The 22001-nt window shown below is 50.5% G+C and overlaps 1 protein-coding gene across 5 annotated transcripts in view; it reads right to left on the bottom strand.

The window, feature by feature from the left end:
* The window catches only part of LOC141156681 (complement factor H-like), a 742328-nt gene that overhangs the window by 672774 nt on the left and 47553 nt on the right, over nucleotides 1-22001 (bottom strand). The window lies entirely within an intron of this gene.

Consider the following 22001-nt stretch of genomic DNA (forward strand, 5'->3'; position numbering starts at 1 on the left):
AGAGCTGTGACCTACAGGAAAATGGCCACCCATTGCGCGAACCGGTAGTTCTGGTGGCCATTTTCCTGTAGACCACAACTTTAGGAAGATGGCCACTCACACCGGAAACCTATGCAGTCCGCACTGCTTTGCAGCTCGCAACCCGGTACATCCCCCAGCCAGAGGCCCCTGTCCCCCCAGAATATTACTCCAAGTAAATCAAACTTTTGTGAATTCAAACTGTCCACTTAGGAAGCAACACTGATTGACAATCAATTTCACATGCTGTTGTGCAAATGGAATAGACAATAGATGGAAATTATTCACAATTATCAAGACACCCTCAATAATGGAGTGGTTCTGCATGTGGGGACCATAGACCACAACTCAGTACCAATGCTTTCTGGCTGATGTTTAGGTCACTTTTGAATGTTGGTTGCATGGTAGCATGAGACTGACTCTACAACCCATAGAAGTTGCTCAGGTAGTGCAGCTCATCCAGGATGGCACATCAATGCAAGCTGTGGCAAGAAGGTTTGCTGTGTCTGTCAGCAGAGGGTCCAGAGGCTAGAGGCGCTACCAGGAGACAGGCCAGTACACCAGGAGACATGGAGGGTGCCGTAGGAGGGCAGCAACCCAGCAGCAGGACCGCTACCTCCGCCTTTGTGCAAGGAGGAACAGGAGGAGCACTGCCAGAGCCCTGCAAAATGACCTCCCGTAGGCCACAAATGTGCATGTGTCTGCACAAATGGTTAGAAACCGACTCCATGAGGGTGGTATGAGGACCCGACGTCCACAGATGGGGGTTGTGCTCACAGCCCAACACCGTGCAGGATGCTTGGCATTTACCACAGAACCCCAGGATTGGCAAAGTCGCCACTGGCTCCCTGTGCTCTTCACAGATGAAAGCAGGTTCTCACTGAGCACATGTGACAGACGTGACAGAGTCTGGAGAAGCTGTGGAGAGAGATCTGCTGCCTGCAACATCCTTCAGCATGACAGGTTTGGCAGTGGGTCAGTAATGGTGTGGGGTGGCATTTCTTTGGAGGGCCGCACAGCCCTCCATGAGCTTGCCAGAGGTAGCCTGACTGCCATTAGGTACCGAGATGAGATCCTCAGACCCCTTGTGAGACCATATGCTGGTGCGGTTGGCCCTGGGTTCTTCCAAATGCAGGACAATGCCAGACCTCATGTGGCTGGAGTGTGTCAGCAGTTCTTGCAAGATGGAGGAATTGAAGCTATGGACTGGCCCGCCCATTCCCCAGACCTGAATCCGATTGAGCACATCTGGGACCTCATGTCTCGCTCCATCCACCAAGGTCACCTTGCACCACAGACTGTCCAGGAGTTCGCGGAAGCTTTAGTCCAGGTCTGGGAGGAGATCCCACAGGAGACCATCCGCAACCTCATCAAGAGTGTGCCCAGGCATTGAAGGGAGGTCATACAGGCACGTGGAAGCCACACACAATACTGAGCCTCATTCTGACTTGTTGTAAGGACATTACATCAAAGTTGGATCAGCCTGTAGTGTGTTTTTCCACTTTAATTTTTAGGGGTGACTCCAAATCCAGGCCTCCATTGGTCAATAAATGTAATTTCCATTGATGATTTTTGTGTGATTTTGTTGTCAGCACATTCATCTTTGTACAGAACAAAGTATTCAATGAGAATATTTCATTCATTCAGATCTAGGATGTGTTATTTGAGTGTTCCCTTTATTTTTTTGAGCAGTGTATATATCTATCCCCTCATATATATCACCAGTGACTGTCACAATATGTATATTTTTATATATTTTTAAAATATGTTTATATTAATTATAATACTCACTATTTTTTTTATGTTTATAATATATTTGAATTTATTTCACTGTCACCATTATGCATTATAATTTATATGTGCATAATTTATTAACCCCTTAGTGACCGGAGCAATTTTTTTCAAATCTGACCAGTGTCACTTTATGTAGTAATAAATCTGGAATGCTTCAACATATCCATTTAATTTTGAGAATTTTTTTATTTGACACAATACTTTATAATAATGATACATTTAGGATGATATGTTTTCAGTGTATTTATAAAAATTTCAGAAATTTTACAATGTTTTAAAAATTTCAATTTTCAAACTTTGAATGATTATTAGTGATGAGCGAGCACTAAAATGCTCAGGTACTCGTTGCTCGGGTCGAGCAAATTGGAATACTCGGGTGCTCGACCCGAGCAATGAGCCCCATGTAAGTCTATGGGAAACTCGAGCATTTTTCAGGCGCCATCCGCAGGCAGTCTGCAGAAGGCCTGAATTGCCCAAATCGATGAGAACAGCATGGGGAAGACCCCTGGAAGCATTTCTGACTCCCAGGTCACTGCTGTCAACAATGTTGTCAGAGTATTACGCCACTTTTACGGACTCACAATAAAACATACAAAAACGAAAACAAAATGGATTTTCCAGGGAAATATGTTAAGGAACATCCTTTCCAGTGTAATGACTTGTGTATAAGGCAAAATAAATAACCAAAACCAAAAATACTCCTCCACACCTTGGACTATGTTCACACGTAGCGTTTTTGATGCTTTTTTGCACTTTTGCATTTATTTCAAGCAAGACAAATGCATTCACTGGGAAATGTCATTTTAACATTTTACAACCATATCTGGCCATGTGGTGTGTGACACATCATCAGACACATGCATAAAGTGCCGAAAAGACATGGGAGCAGCATGGGGAAGACCTCTGGAAGCATCTCTGACTCCCAGGTCACTGCCTAAAAGTGTGCCTATCGAAAGTGATCCTTGCCGCTTGCGAAGATGCCTCCCGCCATGGACCTGGAACAATCACCGTCCTCGTCCTTGTCCCAGTGCAGCGTTCAGTTGTCCTTACCCCATTCCTTGGCATGCAAGCGCAAGTATGCAGCCAGCCACCCTCCCACAGGCTGCAATACTATACTGCCAAATTTTTGAAAGCTACTTGCATTTGAAATGTGGCCTTTTAGGCTCATGGAGGCGGAAGCTTTTCATAACCTCATGCCGGCGGCGGCTGTGTGTCCATACTCTGTCCCCAGCCGCCACTATTTCTCCTGGTATCGTCTCCCCCTTCCACAAGCACGGGTCCCACAACATTACCCATGCCCTCCCCAGTGCACTTACTGGGAAGGACCGCCTAACCACAAACAGGTGGACAGGTGAATGTGGCCAGGGACGGTACGGAGCCAGTCCACAGCTTTTTTTTGCTGAGAGTTGTATTTCACCACAGACATATTCTTTAGCTCGGTGAAAGGACTGGCATAGAGGGAAACCTTATCTACTCTGGGTGTCATTTCTCTCAGAAAGTCCTCTAATGCAGCTTGTTGCAGAAGCAATGGCAGCCCGTCCAACATCAATTCGCACACAAACATCTCTTTTTGCGCATTTAATTACATGACTACAGAGTTGGGCAATGGCCTGATCTGCAATGCGATTTGAGAAATAACATGCATAAGCACGTCTGATCCACATTAAAAAAGCAGCCATAGTGTCCGGGAACCTTCCTCCACACTTTTCTTAGCCAGGGCTGCTTCTCGGCAAGGATGTGACGCACCCCCTGGGGCCGTGTGGATACTCTCTAGCCGGGCCGGTTGGTTCTATGGGGTAGTCACAGTGGCGTGACCCGGTCCGTGGCCCAGGGCTGTCAATAAATAAAGAAAAAAGGGGAATAAAGTTTTGGGGATAAAGTTTTGTGACACCACCTGTGGTATGCGGCTATAGATGGCTTCCGCTGCTGTTCAAATCCACTGGGGCTGTTGGTGACGCAGCAGAGATGGTTCAGGTCTCCACGGGTAGAGCTAGGCCCCAAGGCAGTTAGAGATGATCTTTGATGTTGGTGTTGTAGTGCAAGGCAAGTGACGCAGCAATTAAGTCAAGGACACAGCGGGGTGCAGTCTTCAAGTGTTTACTCACAGTTTTTACGGTGTTCCAGATTACAATGGCTAGCCAGGTTATAACAGCCCACCGAGTCCTGTGACCTCCGGGGAAGTGATCCAGACAACTCTCAGATAACTTGGGTGCACTTGATTGGGACCCCCTTCTTGTGAACCTTCCCGGGTCGTCTCTCTGCGCTGGCTCTCGCCCTCCTGTCCTGCGCCTCACACACAGTGTCCCGAGCCAGTGGCCCCGGGCCTTGTCGGGCGACATCCTCTCTGTCCCCTTGGTCCTATGTAGCCACCTTTTCAGCGAATGTGCGTTGTTTTGGCTACGGCACTTAGAGATACCGCAACCTCCGGTATGCTAGCTGAGTCTTGTAGTCCTCCACTAGTCTGGGGCCGGTTCCCTACTGCGACCTGATCTCTTCACGGTCAGCGTGAACTCGGGCGCAAGAGTGGAGTCCGCACTTCCCGTGCCCCTAAGATCCTTTCTCTGCCTCTGGAGCTTTTCACTGCTCCGCTCTTCTCTCTTCACTCCCTGTGACAGACTCCTGTCACCAACTGCTGACTGACTAACTCTCTCTTCCACAGTCCTCACTCAATGCACTCTTGCTCCTAGGACCCCTTCTAGATCTTTCTACCTTTCCTTTTATACTGTCTTGTGACCCACATCACCAACTGTTACTCTACGTGGTCCCCTCTACCTTCAGTCATTCCTTCAGTGCTCCCCTAAACTCCTTCCTCCACCCACCTCCTCTACCTAGTTCCATCCTCCAGACAGGAACTGGGTCTGTGCTCTCCCTCAGGAGCAATTTTGCCCTTCCCTAATGGAGTGGCGTAGTGTTGGATGTGTGTGTGTGTGTGTGTGTGTGTGTGTGTGTGGGTCCCGGGTAGTGCTCCCTCATCACCCGAGAGTGGGGTACCACACCTCTGGCTGAGATGCAGTACCTTTGTGGCAACTGAACCCACAGGTGCGCCACAGATAGACGGACCCACCCGAAAACCGGAGACTCCTTCGGTGGGCCCTGGCTTCTCCTTCAGGAGAGTTCATAGTGCCGAGGTGAGGCCATGATGATGATAGAGATCACCTTCTGCTTAGTTTTCTGTTACTTGGAATGCAAGCACAAGAATGCAGCCAGCCTATGGATGGGCCATTTCTGGGGCGGCTGAGGGCTGGTTTTTCTAGCCTGGGAGGGGGCCAATATTCATGCCACCCTTCCAGGGCTATTAATATCAGCCCCCAGCAGCTGTCTGCCTAGCATTTGCTAGCTATTAAAATAGGGGGACCCCACGTCATTTTTTTTGGGTCCCCCATTTTAATAGCTTGTAAAGGCTAGGTATTCAGCTAGGGGCTGATATTAGTAGCCTGGGAAGCTCTGTGGGTATTACCCCCTTCCTAGGCTTCAAACATTTGCCCTAGCCGTCTGCTTAACCTTTGCTAGAGGCTAGAATTACGGGGAACCCCACTCCAATTTTTTTTTTTTATAAATCCTCTATTTTAAAACTAAATGACAAGTACAGTAACCAACATGGACACCGTACTCATTATATATATATATTTATATATATTGTATATAACTCACATGTTTCTATCTAATCTATGTGTGATGCTCTATTCTTTCTGTTCTAAATTGTCGGGTACCGATGTTATAACTGTATGCGGCAGCTGAATTGCCGGCTTTTTTAAAGAGATAGGAACGTGAAAATCGGATGGCACTAGTGTGTTCCGAGTGCCCTGCTATGTTTTTCATTCACCCTCCTATATACCCTGCCTGCCTGTCTGCCTATATATTCTGCCTGTGAAAAGAAAAGAAAGGGCGCATGTGTAGACTCACAGGGCTATTTGCTTAATTTAAAAAGTGCCAGTACACTCACCTGTGAAGGTTGTGTACGTCTACACAACCAAGATTAAGCGTGTAATTAATGAGGCTCCGGGTCACCTCTATTTGTAGTACCGTCCTGTCGGTGTTTGCCTCGCAACTCCGTGCTCCTCAAGTGGTCACACGATCCTGCTGGACCAGATACCACGTCACCGCAGGTCCTCAGTAGTTTAACCCGGTGGTTGGATACCGCAGGTCCTCAAACATCCAAATAGACCAGGCCGCTCCTGCCGCTTTAGCTCCGCATGGAGATATCTCACAAGTAAACAATGGTGCAGCGGTCTCAGGGAGCGCCAGAGGAATACTGGACAATTTAGTAGATGTCAACCGACTTTTATTCTTCCTTCAATACCACTGCCACAACGCGTTTCAACGGTCTAAGCCGTCTTCATCAGGTGGGGTAACTAAATTGTCCAGTATTCCTCTGGCGCTCCCTGAGACCGCTGCACCATTGTTTACTTATATATTCTGCCTGTCTGCCTGACATGTTTCATTGAGCACTGTGCCCATCTATTTGGGCAATTTTTGACCTTCTGCAGACCGCCGGGGGGGACAGCCAGAAAAATGCTCGAGTTTCCCATAGACTTACATTGGGCTCATTGCTCGGGTCGAGCACCCGAGTATCATGATGTGCTCGGCGCGAGCTTCGAGCACCCAAGCATTTGAGTGCTTGCTCATCACTACCGGCTATGCTTTGTTGTTCCCATTATTAACAAGTGGGTCTCCTATACTGTTAATGCGTATGCAGTGACTGCAAGGGCTGTCAAAAATTCGGACGCAACCAAATACCCCTTTGAAAAGACATAGAGGAGGTTCTCAATAAAAAAAAAAAATGTTCCCATTATAAAGGTGCGCGTCTCCTATAGTGGTAATGCCCATGCTGTGACTGCAAGGGCTGCCAAAATTTGGGAAAAAACCCACTAACAATTTAAAGACACATAGAGCAGGGCCACAGTAATGACATGTTCCCATTAGAAAGGAGAGGGTCTGCTATAAGGTTATAGGGTATGCAGTGAGTCCAACGGCTGACCAAATTTAGGAAAAACCCCACTAACAATTTAAAGACACATAGAGCAGGGCAACAGTAATGACAAATTCCCATTAGAAAGGAAAGGGTCTCCTATAGTGTTGGCCTTTGCAGTGAATGCAAGGGCTGCCAAAAATTGGGAGGCACTCCAATGTCCCTTGGAAGAGACTTGGAGGGCCTCATAAAAAATGTTCCCATTAGAAAGGAGCAGGTTTCCTATACATGTAATGCCCATGCACTAAGTGTATGGGCTAACAAACATTTACCCCTTGGGGGTATGCATGTACATACTGTATAATTTATTTTTTTTTTTTTTACGGGCATCATAATTTTTTTTAAAGGGTGTTTATGTGGGTGTTGCATCACAGACCATGGTCACCCTGGCGATATGGTGGTGGAGGATGAGGATGAGGAGAAGGAGGAGGACAAGAGCAAATAGCCAAAATCAGGAAGCATATACCCATGTGTGGGTGTGAAAAGGTGCATGGGAATACACCTCCCAAGAAAAGACACTGGATTTGAGTTTGTTACACTGCTATCATTCCGTGGTGTTGAGAAGTCTGGCCCAATCCAGCCCTTGTTAATTTTTATAAGAATCAGTCTGTCAGCATTTTCAGTTGACAGGCGGATGCGCTTATCAGTTATAATTCCACCAACGGCACTAAAAACCCGCTCTGATAAAATGCTGGAGGCAGGGCAGGCCAGGACCTCCAAGGTGTAGAGAGCCAGTTCATTCCACGTATCCAGCTTGGATACCCAATAATTATAAGGCACAGAGGAATCACAGAGGACATTTGTACGGTCAGCGCATCAGGGCCTGTGCAATGGGAGGGTCTGAGAAAACTGTCCCAGAACTTTGACAGTGTTCCCCTGCCTCTGCTAGATTGCATTTGTGTCTCTCTCGCCTTTACTCCTTGGTTGTCCAACGAATTGTGACCTCTGCCGCCAGTGTTTTCAGATGGGAATTATTTTTAATAGTTCCGCAACAAGGGCCTTCTGGTATTGCAGCATTTTTGTAGACCAGTCCGCCTCAGGAATAAGAGATATAAAGTTCTCCTTGTAGCGTGGGTGTTAGAATTCTCCTGTTAGGTTTTATTTAGTTTGCTGGTCACATGACCATTTTTGCCTATTTAATCCGGCTCCGCCCTCCTGGCCTTGCTGGACTTCATTGTATTTACTACTCTTGAGCTAGCTTGGTGCTCTGTTGCCGTTCTCTGTTAGTTTTGCTAGGTCTTCTGACCTCTATGCTTTTTGTTGTGTGTTTGTCTTTGACTGCTACTATTTCTCCTAGGAGGTGTCCAACTTATCCCAGTCCCTAGTTCTTGTAGGGATCCCTCCCTCACATCTATAGGTCTTCGTACAGACTAGCCGAGGACTTTAGCGGGTCTGATCGCAGGATCAGGTTCCCCGTTACTTCGTAGGGATCTAGTTTAGTTCTATTGTAGGGACAGATCTCCTGTCTTTCCTTAGTCCCTGTAGCAGATCATAACAGTGGGTCTAGAAATGTCACCAACCAGTAATGACTGTCACCCAAAATTTTGAGAATGCGAGTGTCATGAGAAAGGCAGCGTAACATAAACTCAGCCATGCGCGCCAGGCTGCTAATAGGCAAGACTTCCGTGTCCTCACAAAGAGGATGGACTCACCATGCTCTCCTCCTCCTCCATCTCCACATTGGGATGAGATGAGGCTGTGCTGTGTGTAATCACACTGTATGGTTCCTTGCTCCATCTCATCGTGCTCTGCATTCAATGCATTGATTGTGAGCAGAGAGCGTTTCAGAAGACAGAGTAGCGGGAAGGTGAAGCTAATTATGGCGTCATCGCCACTCACCATCTTGGTGGAGTCCTCAAAGTTTTGGAGGATTGTACAGATGTCTGACATCCATGTCCACTCCTGAAGTCTAATGTGTGCAGTCTGACCTGAATACAGACGGCCTTGTTGATGCTGGTACCAACAACTGCCCTCTTCTGCTCACAAATCCTTCCCAACATCTGCAATGTAGAGTTCCAATGTGTGTGGGGACATCACACACCAGTCTGTGAGCCGGAAGCTTCAAACGCTGCTGAAACACAGCAAGGACAGCGGAAGCTGTAGGTGACTTTCTAAAATGGGCACACAGGCGGCGTACTTTAACAAGCAGATCCAGCAGCTCTGGGTAGGATTTGAGAAACCGCTGAACCACGAGGTTAATCACATGGGCCAGGCATGGTACATGTGTGAGCGCGCCTCGCCTCAGAGCCGCCACCAGGTTCCGGACATTGTCACACATGACCATGCCTGGCTGTAGGTTCAGCGGTGTGAGCCACAGATCTGTCTGCTCTTTCAGAGCTGTCCACAATTCTTCAGCATTGTGCGGATTGTCACCTAAGCATATTGGCTTCAGCACAGCCTGTTGCCGCTTGGCCGAGGCAGTGCTTCCAGCTTGTGACTGATGTGGTCATTTCGGAGATGGAGCATTAAGAGGAGAAGGAGGCTTACGAGGATGAGGTGCAGGTGCTGTAGACTGTTGGGGCAACCCTGATTGACCTAGGGCCCGCAATCCTTAGCATCTGGAGGACGTGTTCCGTCCCAAGGTCCAACTGGGTCCCGGCTTCCAGATTGTTAACCCAATGTGCCATCAGCGAAATGTACCGTCCCTGACCACAAGCACTTGTCCACGTGTCCGTGATTAGGTGGACTTTCCCGGTAACTGCGTTGTTGAGGGCACGGCTAATGTTTTGGGACACGTGCTTGTATACTGCAGGGACGGCACACCGGGAGAAATAGTGGCGGCTGGGGACCGAGGGACGGCCGCTGCCATCAGGTTGCGGAATGCTTCCGTCATTATGAGCATAAAAGGCAACTTTTCGAGCGCAAGCAGTCGTGAAATGTGGGAATTTAGTACTGTGGCCTGTGGGGCGTTGGCTGCGTATTTGCGCTTGCGTTCCAAGACTAGGGTATGGACAACTGAACGCTGCACTGGGACAAGGACGTGGACGTGCTTCCTGATGCTGCTACGAGAGTGTGCAACGACAGGTGCAGGGCAGGAGGCATCTTCGCATGCACCATGGACAGGGGATTGGCTTGCATGCACAACAGCGGAAGAAGCAATGGTGCCACCTGCAGACACTGTTCCTGGACCCTGGGTTTCGGCCCACAAAGTCGGGTGCTTTGCTGCCATGTGCCTGATCATGCTGATGGTGGTCAGGCTGGTCGTTTTGCCACCCGTGCTGATGCTGGCCTAGCAGGTGGTGCAAATGGCCTGTTTGGGGTTATTGGCAGAGTCTTTAAAAAACAACCAGACTCGGGAAGACCTAACAGTTGTACTGGCAACTTCCTTCGAGTTGGTGTTATGGGGAACGGATGTCTGCCTTTTCTGCGGCCACAACACAGCTTCTTCCTGACTGTTGTGGTGCTGCGCCTCCCTCCCCCTGTGTGCTGCTGTCCTCGCTCTGCATGTCCTCCTGCCAGGTTGGGTCAGTTACTATATCATCCACCACCTCATGTTCCACTTCCGCACTCTGGTCCTCCTCCTGACTTTCTGGCAATGGTGTCTCATCATCATCCTCTTCTTGTGACACTTTCCCATCATCGCCTTCGTGTGAGCGTGGCTGCTCAAATATTTGGGCATTGCTATTTGTGATCTCCTCTTGCCCCGCTTCATGTGGACCGGGCGAGAGGCCCGAATCTATAAATGGAAAAGTGAACAGCTCTTCAGAGTGTCAAAGTGTGGGATAAGTTGTCTCTGTGCACTTGGCATGGTGGGAGGAAGGAGGTTCAGGGTGAGGAATATGCGGTCCAGACTCACAGCTACTGAGACTTGACCTTGTGGAAGACAAGGTGGTGGTGACTAAGTGACTGGAAGCATTACCTGCTATCCAACCAATAACTATTTCACACTGCTCTGTGTTCCGTAGTGGTGTTCTGCAGTCCCCTATTAATTGGGACAGGATGGTCAAGGGAGAAGATGTGGGTGTTTGTTGTGGCACAATTTCAGCTTGCCCACAGCCTCGGCCTCTGCATGCACCATCATCACCATCATGTCCAGATCCCCATCCCTTGCCACGTGCCTTGCACATTTTAAATGGAGGGCAATATCTTACACGCTCACTACAAATGGCTGAATTTGGAGCAAATTTATATGTGATCCATGTGACGGACAAACCACAGTTTTAGATACCTGGCCTGTAGGTAACTACTGATCAGCAAACTGGTGTCAATTGCTTCACTGACACACAAATTTTTAATGGAGGTCAGAAATGGCAGTATTTTCTGAAAACGTATATGAGATCCGTGAGACGGGGAAAACCGTTTTAAATAGCTGGATTTTTAGCGCTGTAATATGGAAAGGACCTGGCTGTATTCTGCAGTGCCAACAAGCACATGGCGCAGATAAACGGTGTTCTCTGGATTGCTTTTTAAGCAAGTAATGAGGATTAAGATCCCAAAAAAATTATTCCTGAGACCTGGGCCTATTTCTAGAAATATCTAACAGCAGCAGCAGCAGACAAAACTGCAATGGAGCCTCTTGTCCTATGTGCACTGCAGTCTGCTATATACCCTTCCTTCCTGCCTACATACACTGCCTGCCTGATATCTCTGCAGATGGATTAGTCCTCAGAAGGACTGTTTGTTGAGATGGAAATGTCTCTAATATAGTTTGGTACACCTACACTAACTAGAAACAAGCAAATCTCTCCCTAGCTCAGCAGCACCTCTCCCTACACTGTCTGATTCCGGAGTGACTGTGACGATCATGGCGGTGCCAGGTCTGATATAGACCTGATGACGCTGTGCTGCCAGCCAATCACTGTAATGTCACAACCAACATGGCTGCGGTATTACAGTGAGTGGCAGGCAATCCCTGCATGTTCATTGCAGCCCTAAAGAGGGCCAAACATGCAGGGAGGAGACCCAAGCTACTGCCGATCAACCTCGGAAATACTCGGCGAGCACCGAGCATCTCGAGCAGTGAGATGCTCATGTGGCGCCCTGCTGCGCATTGTTGCCAAAGATCCCAGAGGGGTGCATGGACGGACTGAGGGAGCGCGGATAGGGATATATATACTTGAGGGTGGAGGTAGGTGGTCAGTCTGTTGAGAGGAGCTCCTGCAGAAGCTAGCCTGCAGTGGAGCTCAGGCAGTTCAGTCCAGACTCAGAGAGCTCGAGTTAGTGAGCCTAGGGCGTGCCGACGCCAAAAGAGCTGTGAAGAGTAGCGAGGCCTACTGCCTGTGTGAAGCCTAGTGAGGGCCCCGAGCGTGGCCGAAGGCGAGTGGAGTAAGCAAGCAACATAGGGGGCAGAGGAGCTTAACCAGCTCACCCCAAAACCATTTACCGGACACCGGGTCCACGTCTGCAGGGATTCCTTGCATCCAGCAGAAACAACCGGAACCTCTGGCGAACTATATGTCCCAGGAACACCAAAAGCTGATTACGTACCAGGGTCAGGAGTCACGGAGGCCCAAGAGACCAGGGAGTGTGATCTCCAACAGAAGGCCCTACCACCAGGTCAGCAGGTGCAAGACAGAGACCAAGTTAGGCCTAGCTCCAGGCAGGTCAGAAACTTATCAAGGAAAGGCAAGGAACAGGAGGCCCCACACCCGCTCACTGGGGAGAGTCCTGATATGCACCCTTCACCCTAAAGTGCCCTGGATCGTGCCTGAAACACAACTAGTAAAGGTACTGAAGTGAACTCCAGTGTGCGTGCCTATTCTTCTATCCTTCCTCTGATCCGGCTGGGTCCCCTCTGTCGTGCATCCCTACACTTACGCTGCCCTGAGGCTCCACTCCACCTGTGGGGACCTGCACCAACTAAGCTGCCTGAACACCGGCCTCAGAGGACTGTTGCAGCGCTGGTGATCCTCACCAGACACCACGGGTGGCGTCACAAACATTCCCCTATCCCATTTAACTTCCCCCCCCCCTTCTTTTAAGAGTGACCCCTGGGTACGGGCCTGAGAGCAGGCCACCGCAACATCCCCCGAGATTAGGCAACAACAAGGCCCATGCGTCGAGTCGTTCCCCATCCCCTGGGCGCGTCATCTCTTTCTGGCGTCACGAACAGGATTCCGTGCCCGCTGCAACGACGGCGTCTTATACCCGTTGCCGCCGGATACTGTGTGCCTTTAATCAGAACTGTGTATTTAACTGTGTCGAAGATCGCCGCTATTGTTGTGCCGCCAAGCGGGAAGAAGGGCGTAACCACGGGAAACTGAGAGGCGTACCTGCTGAAGCGCACGAAGCCCCGGACACGCCCCACGCCTCGACGTCAAACCAGGAAGCGCCAGGTCCTAGAAGGAGCCCCGGTGAACGCTCTAACATAGGACGCAAGCGACGCAAGTTCCTGAAGGAAGACCATCACCTGCGGAGCAGCTGCGGCCTACCGGAAGAAAAAAAAAGAAGGTAGGCGACGGTTCATTAGGGAGGCACCAGAATGTCCGAAGAACAGCACCACGCCGGAGTACCGGTAAACGGCCCTGATGATCAACCCGGAAACAACTGCTATCCAATGTTACCAGGGTGGGGCCACCCCAGTGCCTGCAGCGTTCACCTTTTCCCTGGTGGCTGCTGAAGCCAAGGTTCCAGCAACGTCCCCTAGTGAGCGGGACAGCCTGCGCTCTGAAGTGCGTCAGTTGAGCAAAGCCCTGACCACTGTACTGAGTGCCCTGCAGCTGCGGACGGAGCCCGAGGAGGAAGGGAGTATCCTGCTAGCCGACAGCCCTGAGGATGTCCCCTGGATGAGAAGGAGGAGGAGGACAACGCCACCCCCTGAGAGGACCAGTGACCAACGCCGCCCGCCGAAGGTACCCTGTCTGCCACCGCTGCCACAAGACAGGTCACGCCGTCCGGAGCTGTCCTTTAAACAGCAAACCCTGGGGCTGAGGGCCGACACCCAGGAGTAGTAGACCCCTCAGGCCCATCAAACTGGTACCGCAGGTTCGTGGGAGGAAGACCTTTCCTGTCCATCGTGCTGGATGGCATCGCGACACCTGCTCTGCTGGACACAGGATCTCAGGTAACCATCATGCCTGATGTCCCTTACAAATGGTTCTGGTCCATAGACGAACTTCACCCACCAGATCCAAATATTTCCGTGTATGCCTCAAATGGCCTTCCCCTTAAACTAGTTGGGGTTAAGGATGTGGCAGTAAAGGTGGGAAGAGTGGACCTGAAGGACCAGGGACTAATTGTAGTAGAGACTAATCCTGATGATACAGACCTGTATATGGTACTTGGCACAAATAGTGTTAGTAACTGTTTGGGAGAAGTGTTGTTCTTGCTCCAACAGATAGCTGACACTGCCAGACCAGGGCAGAGAAGGGCGCTCCAGAAAGGGATCCGAGCCCTTAGGTACCAGCAACAGGTAAAGCTAACAGGTGGTGAAATTGGTAATGTACGGGTGACAGACCCGGTACCCATTGTGATTCCCCCGATGAGTGAAATGCTGATTTGGTGTAGAGCAGCAATAGGTCTCAAAGGACGGAGCTACCAGGCGGTAGTAGAGCCCCTTAGCTCGGCGCATAGACCTACACTCTTGACTGCCAGAGGGGTAGTGGATGTACGCAACGGGAGGGTGCCCGTACGCCTCCTAAACTATGGGGAGGATGAGGTTAGATTACCACGCTACGCCACTGTTGCCAAACTGTACACAGTAGATAACAACTCCATACACACGGCGGAGTCCTTAACCTCACCAGACGAAGTGGAGGATAATGACCCGGGAACCGAGGTGGAGGATTGGTGTCAACAGCTCCATGTTGGGACAGACACCACTCCTGCCCATCAGAATCAGGGTGTACACCGGGTGATTCAGGAATATGAGCAGGTATTCAGTAAGCACCCATTTGACTTTGGGAGGATTAAAGGGGTTCAACACCATATCCCCACAGGTGACCATCCACCCATCAAAGAACGTCACAGGCCAATACCACCAGCACACTACCAGAAGGCGAAGGAGATGTTTCACGACATGAAGAAGGCAGGGGTGGTAAGGGATAACTGTAGTCCCTGGGCAGCTCCCCTGGTCCTAGTCAGGATAAGGGATGGAAGCATGAAAATGTGTGTAGATTACAGACAGGTAAATCGCATAACACACAAAGATGCATACCCTTTGCCCCGTATAGAGGAATCCCTGGCTGCATTAAAGTCTGCAAATTACTTCTCCATCCTTGACCTCACTAGTGGGTACAGGCAAGTAGCTGTTGCTGAGGAGGATCGGGAGAAGATGGCCTTCACCACCCCGATGGGACTCTGCGAGTTCAATAGTATGCCGTTTGGACTCTGCAACGCCCCTGGAACATTCCAGAGATTGATGGAGTGCTGCCTGGGACACCGCGACTTCGAGACTGTACTACTATACCTGGACAACGTGATAGTGTACTCCAAAACGTACGAGGACCATTTGAAGCACCTGGCGGAGGTATTTGAGTCACTGTTCCGGTATGGGATGAAGCTGAAGCCCTCAAAGTGCCACCTGCTCAAGCGAAAGGTACAGTACCTGGGGCACATCGTCAGTCCAGAAGGAGTAGCACCGGACCCAGAGAAGGTCACTGCCATCCAGAAATGGCCAGAGCCGAAGAGCCTCAAGAAGGTACATCAGTTCTTGGGACTAGTCGAGTATTACCGGAGGTTTGTGAAGGATTATACCAAGAAAGCGGCGCCTTTGCAAGATCTCCTGGTAGGACAGTCCGGGAGAGGCAGGAACCTCCCCCCGTTCCAGTGGGGTAAGGAGCAAGCTGAATCCTTTGAGGTGATGAAGGAGATCCTGACCGGTGAAGAGATCCTAGGCTACCCTGACTACAGCCAACCATTCCTGCTGCACACTGATGCCAGCAACGAAGGATTAGGAGCTGTGTTGAGTCAGAAGCAGAATGGTAAAGAGAAGGTAATCGCCTATGTAAGCAGGAAGCTCCGCCCGACTGAGAGGAACCCAGAGAACTATAGCAGCTTCAAGTTGGAGTTCCTGGCCCTGGTCTGGGCCATCACCGAGCGGTTCAAGCACTACCTAGCCTCCAGTAAGTTCACTGCCTTCACTGATAATAACCCCTTGACTCATCTGGAAACAGCCAAGCTAGGAGCCATGGAACAACGATGGATGGCTCGGCTGTCAAACTACCAATTCACTATTAAGTACCGGGCGGGCCGCAAGAACGCCAAAGCCGATGCCCTGTCCAGGATGCCTCACCAGTCAGACACTGAAGAAGAAGTGGATGACCTGGAGGAGATTGAACTACCTGCCTTTCATCGGAATGGAGTGGTCTACGAGCAACGAGCCTCCAGGAGGCATCGCGGAAGGACGTTAAACTCCTTGCCTCCCCACAGCTGGAAGGAGACCCGGGACAGCGACCCGGTTGTCAGCTGTATCAAAGAACTGATAACCCAGGAAGGTTCCTCCCTGGAGAAGGACACATCTCCACTAGCCAAGCAACTGTGGAATGAGAAGAGACGGCTGTTCATCTATAGAGAGAAACTGTGCAGGAGGTACGTCAACCCCAAAACCCATGAGATGGTATGGCAGATAGTCGTGCCCAAGACAGACATCCAGATGGTGTTGGAAGCCTACCACGAACAGGCGGGGCACTTTGGCTGGAAGAAGCTAGAAACCCTGCTGAAAGGTCGGTTTTATTGGGTTGGAATGCGCAGTTCCATAGAGAGATGGTGCCGGGATTGTGGACCCTGTAGCCTCAGAAGAAGGGACTACAGCAGCCAGAAGGCACCCCTGCAACCCATCAAGCCCTGGATCATGTCAAGCTGTCACCCAGCAGTTCAGGATATTCCTATGCCCTGACAATAGTGGATCACTACTCCCGGTTCCTGGTGGTCGCCCCCGTCAAGGATCTGACGCCAGAAACTGCGGCGAAGACTTTTCAAGCGTACTTCTGCAGGCCCCATGGATACCCGTAGCAGGTGCTGACAGATCAAGGCTCAGCCTTTGAAGCCGAACTGTTCAAGGAGTTCTGCCATCAGTACGGGTGTAAAAAGATCCGGACTACACCGTACCACCCCCAATCCAACGGTCTCTGTGAAAAGATGAATAACATCGTCATCGACCTGCTGAAGACCTTACCACTAGAGGAGAGAAATCGGTGGCCAGACCTACTACCTGATCTGGTAGATCTGTACAACCACATGCCTGTGAGTTCCACCAATTGTACTCCAGCATATCTCATGCGAGCAAGACCCGGGAAGTTGCCCATGGAGCTGGAGCTTGGTGTAGTAGAACCAGAAGCAGATATGTCCACTGAGGACTGGGACACGACCAGACAGGAGAAGTACAGAAGATTACAGGCCTTTGTCGAAGACAGTCTCACTCGGGTAAGGGACAAGCAGGAAGCCCACTACAATAAAAGTGCGCCCACAGAACCATTCACACCAGGAGAAGTGGTGTTAAAAAGAAAAAGGAGAAACCACAAACTTGATGACTAGTGGGAGAGAGAACCCTACACTGTGTTAAATTCAAGATTTGATAACAAGAAGACCTGTTTGATTAGCAAAGACAGAGGAGTAACGACTGCAACGGTATCCAGAGACCATCTGAAGTTGTGCCCAGACCTGCTAAAGCCCCAAGAAGAAGTGCCTCTCACCATACCGGAGGAGCTTAAAGAAGCAGTACTCCATACTGACTTAGGAGATTTCCTGGCAGATTGGCCTCAACTAGGAGGAGCAGTAATAATACCTGTGATCCACTTCTTTCAACAGCCAGAAGACCCTCCACAGCAAGTAAGTGCTTCAGAAGAGCCTGCTCAAGAAGAATCCCCGGAAGAAGGATCCCCGGTTAGAGCAGAGCAAGAAGGCCCAGCCAATGGTACACTTGCCAGTCCCGGAGAGAGGTTAAGGCAACCCTGCAGTTCCCCAACACTTAGAACTGACAGAATGGGGAGTAGTGCAAACACTAGTGCCTCAGGCATCCCAGTACCACGTAGGTTGACACGTAGCACACGTGGTCAGGCTCCTGTCAGATATAGAGAATAGAGAAGGAAACTCTGACAGTGTAGATAGTTGCCCCTGGGGTATTGTCTTGTGTATTTTCGTGTATGTGTATCTTGATATGTGCTTTGCCTTGATAATGAACAATTTAAGTGATCTGGACACTTCCCTTGTTATCTCTAGTTACCCGTAAGGGTACATAAAGTACTTTGTGGCTGAGGACTGTGTGCAGCCCAAAAACTGTTTGCTGTAAATAATTGCACTCCCTGGAGTGCCCCTTTAGGTGACCTCAGAACAAAAACCTGTCTGGCGTGGCAGAAGTGGAGGTCCAACTCAGGATCGCCATGCCCTGCAGCCACCCCAGGGCCTACTTTGAGGGTTTGCTTTGGACAGGTCCCTCAAGCTACCTTGTACTTTACCCGTGAGATGGACACCCTGTCAGGGGACCTCACTGGAACAGACTTAAATTCTGAGGTTGCTTATTGTATGTATGTATATATTTATTATTTATAATGTGTTATTATGCAACGTTCAAGCATAGTGCCTCCCATAAAGGGAAGAGTTATTGTTGTTACCTGTAATAAAAATTACTTCAGTCCAGGAGTACTGAGTTTTGCTAGAGGGGAATGTGGTGCCCTGCTGCGCATTGGTGCCACAGATCCCAGAGGGGTGCATGGACGGACTTCTCCAAAAGAGGCCCTCATAGCATTCACACACCTCCACCCTACCACCTCAGACCACCAGAAGGAGCCTGGATATGGATATATATACTGGAGGGTGGAGTTAGGCAGTCAGTCTGTTGAGAGGAGCTCCGGCAGAAGCTAGCCTGCACTGGAGCTCATACAGTTCAGTCCAGACTCAGAGAACTCGAGTTAGTGAGCCTATGGCGTGCCGACGCCAAAAGAGCTGTGAAGAGTAGCGAGGCCTACTGCCCATGTGTAGCCTAGTGAGGGCCGCGATTGTGGCCGAAGGCGAGTGGAGTAAGCAAGCAACAAAGCGGGCAGAGGAGCTTAACCAGCTCACCCCAAAACCATTTACCGGACACCGGGTCCGCGTCTGCAGGGATTCCTTACATCCAGCAGAAACAACTCGAACCTCTGGCAAACTATATGTCCCAGGAACACCAAAAGCTGATTATGTACCAGGGTCAGGAGTCACGGAGGCCCAAGAGACCAGGGAGTGTGATCTCCAACAGAAGGCCCTACCACCAGGTCAGCAGGTGCAAGACAGAGACCAAGTTATGCCTAGCTCCAGGCAGATCAGAAACTTATCAAGGAAAGGCAAGGAACAGGAGGCCCCACACCCGCTCACTGGGGACAGTCCTGATATGCACCCTTCACCCTAAAGTGCCCTGGATCGTGCCAGAAACACAACTAGTAAAGGTACTGAAGTGAACTCCGGTGTGCGTGCCTATTCTTCTATCCTTCCTCTGACCCCCTCTGTCCTGCATCCCAACAATTACGCTGCCCTGAGGCTCCGCTCCACCTGTGAGGAGCCGCACCAACTAAGCTACCTGAACACCGGCCTCAGAGGACTGTTGCAGCGCTGGTGATCCTCACCAGACACCACGGGTGGCGTCACGAACATTCCCCTATCCCATTTAATTCCCCCCCTTCTTTTAAGAGTGACCCCTGGGTATGGGCCCGGGAGCCGACCACCGCGACATCCCCAGAGATCAGGCAACAATAAGGCCCGGGCGCCATCCCCTGGGTGCATCACTCGGGCAAGCACCGAGCAGTAGCGAACATGCTCACTGATGTTGAGCCTCCCCCGTAGTGTTCGAGTTCGGTTCGGTTCGTCGAACACCCGTGTGCTCGCCGAACTGTTCGTCGAACACCTTCGAACACCGTTAAAACCAATGGCAGGCAAACAAAAACACATAGAAACACATAGAAAACACCTTCAAAGGTGTCCAAAAGCTGACAAACTGCTCAGAAGACATAACTAACACATGGAAAAGTGACAAGTACATATAGTCATGCGAAAAGAAAAGAGGTGGAGGAGTAAAAGGAGGGGGAGACACAGATATAGGCATGTCATGCCCTTCTAAAATCCAAAAAGTGAGAAGCCGACACGGCCAGTCCGTTCCTGCCCGTGCCACCTCCGTGTCGCCGGGTTTGTGCCAGAGCCGCGGTGGACCCTGACGGCCAGCTCCCCTCTCCCAATACTGGTGCCTGTCCGCTGGTGGGTCGAGCGAGCCCCCCTATGGTGGAGGCAGCTCTAAGCTTTTTAATTTAAATTGTCTCTCTAATTTGAATGAATACACTTTAAATCCTTTTACAAGGATCTATTGGAGGGTAAGTCTCATGCCAGCAGACACGTAATTCCAGCTCCAGTAGCGTCCACTAAAGCTGATGCAGTTAAAAAGCTTTTATAAGGATCGAGCTCGGCTGTCCACCGCAAGGCATTCTACCGCCAGTCCCAGCCCCTATGCCTTGGGGTGCCTCCTGATGCTCTTCATTGAGTATCCCGTGGTCCCGAAGCATTTCCTTTGAATAAATTAAGTGTCCAAACTACAGGTGGTGTAGCTTGCTTAACAGCCGGGATAATCCGCTGACTAGCAGACACTGCTACTAGGCACAAAGTATTTCCTGGGCTAGATGCAGTTAAAAATTTGTAATTAAATATTCTTGTTGGATGCTGAGAAAACATTCCATAGAGTCTCCTGGCACGCCATATATTATTCTCTTAAAAAGCTTGGGGTAGGGGTCTAGGGGACCCTTTTATAGCAAAAATCATGGCCCTGTATCGCAATACATCACCTAGGCTGAAGATAAATGGAACTGTAGCACCCTGAGGGCTCGGTTGCTACAGAGGTATTGCACCTCACCCAGAGGTGTGATATCTCACTCTCAGGTAAGGATGGAGTGTGGATCAGGACCCGACACCTGCATGCATTACACCACATTACCGTGGGGCAGGGCGACCAATATGCCCCTGAGATGGGCACGACAGTCCCTGTCCCTGGCTGGAGTGGGGGGAGGGAACACTGAGGAAGGGGAACCCTGTAGTGCAGGAGCAGGGAGGAAGCAGTTCCTGGGTGCATTGAGAAGGGAGTATAAAAGGTGGGAACCATCTTAGTTCAGTGCAGAGAAGTCTGAGCAGAAGTAACAGGGAGTAGGGGCTCTGCATGAGCTCTGCTTCGGAGACGGGCCTAGTAACAGAGACCCAGGCCTGGAAGAGGGAGAAGGAAGGAAGAGAAGCGGAGAAGGCTCCAGGAACGAGGAACGAAGGGATCCCAGGGGTGCGGACGGGCGAGTCGCCACCGCACGCCCGAATCCACCTGCGTGGAGGGGTCAGGTCAAAGGGGGAGACCGGTCCCCGAAACTAGTGGAGGCGGGAAACGACCCTCAGCTAGAAACCGGAGGCTGTGACATTTTATGTGGCGCAGCCCCTCACTACACCCGCTAGGAAGGCACCACATAGGGTCAGGGAAACTGGCGCCAAGTTTACCAAGAGGAGGCCCGAGGCAGCTGGACAGAAGGGTTGGTAAGAAAGGCCAGACAAAGGACACACAAAGGGGGTCCTGTGAAGCACTCCAATGTTATCTGGGAGTTGTCTGAGCCCCTCACCTGGTGAGCACAGTACGACGTGGGCAGCCGTTACCTGCAGACGTGGTCTGGATAATAAGAACTGTGAGTAAAGGCCCTGTACTGCATCACTGACTCCGTGTCGTTACTGCTGCTGCCCTGCACCATCACCCCCATCCTCCGCATACACTGCCCTGAGGCTATACTCCTCCCGTGGGGAGTTATGCTACGCTCTGCTGCACCCACAACACCAGCCTCAGCGGTCTGCCCTGCAGCGGCGGTTCACTCTGACCGCAATCCACGGGTGGCGTAGTCGGACGTTTAAACATCAAAACCACATAAATAGTTCCTCCACTGGTTTGACCGCCCTGAGCCACGGAACCGGGTCGCCGCCACGAAGACTACAACCACCAGCATCCACCAAAAAGGGTCCGGCTCCGGGTGTCCCAAGGCCCAGGGGGCACGTCAGAACATTTTCTTCACCTTTCATAATCACCAATGGGACAAGGCAGGGATGTCCTCTGTCCCCTCTCTTATACATCCTAGTGAAGGAGCACTTGCTCTCATCAATTCGCCATAACCCCAATATTAGGTGGATTGAGGTGGGAGGCACCGAGTACAAGTGCTCTCTATTTGCTGCTGATGTCCTAGTATATATCACTCAATCACATATATCCATCCCTGCTGTTATGGCTGAAATAGATCACTTTGTTACATGGTCAAATTTTAAAATCAATGCAGCGAAGTCAGAGGCCCTCGATGTCTCCCTCCCCAAA

Source organism: Phyllobates terribilis, unplaced genomic scaffold (genome assembly GCF_046119375.1).
Source record: "Phyllobates terribilis strain yellow unplaced genomic scaffold, ASM4611937v1 Scaffold_8__6_contigs__length_399053987, whole genome shotgun sequence".
NCBI lineage: Eukaryota > Metazoa > Chordata > Amphibia > Anura > Dendrobatidae > Phyllobates > Phyllobates terribilis.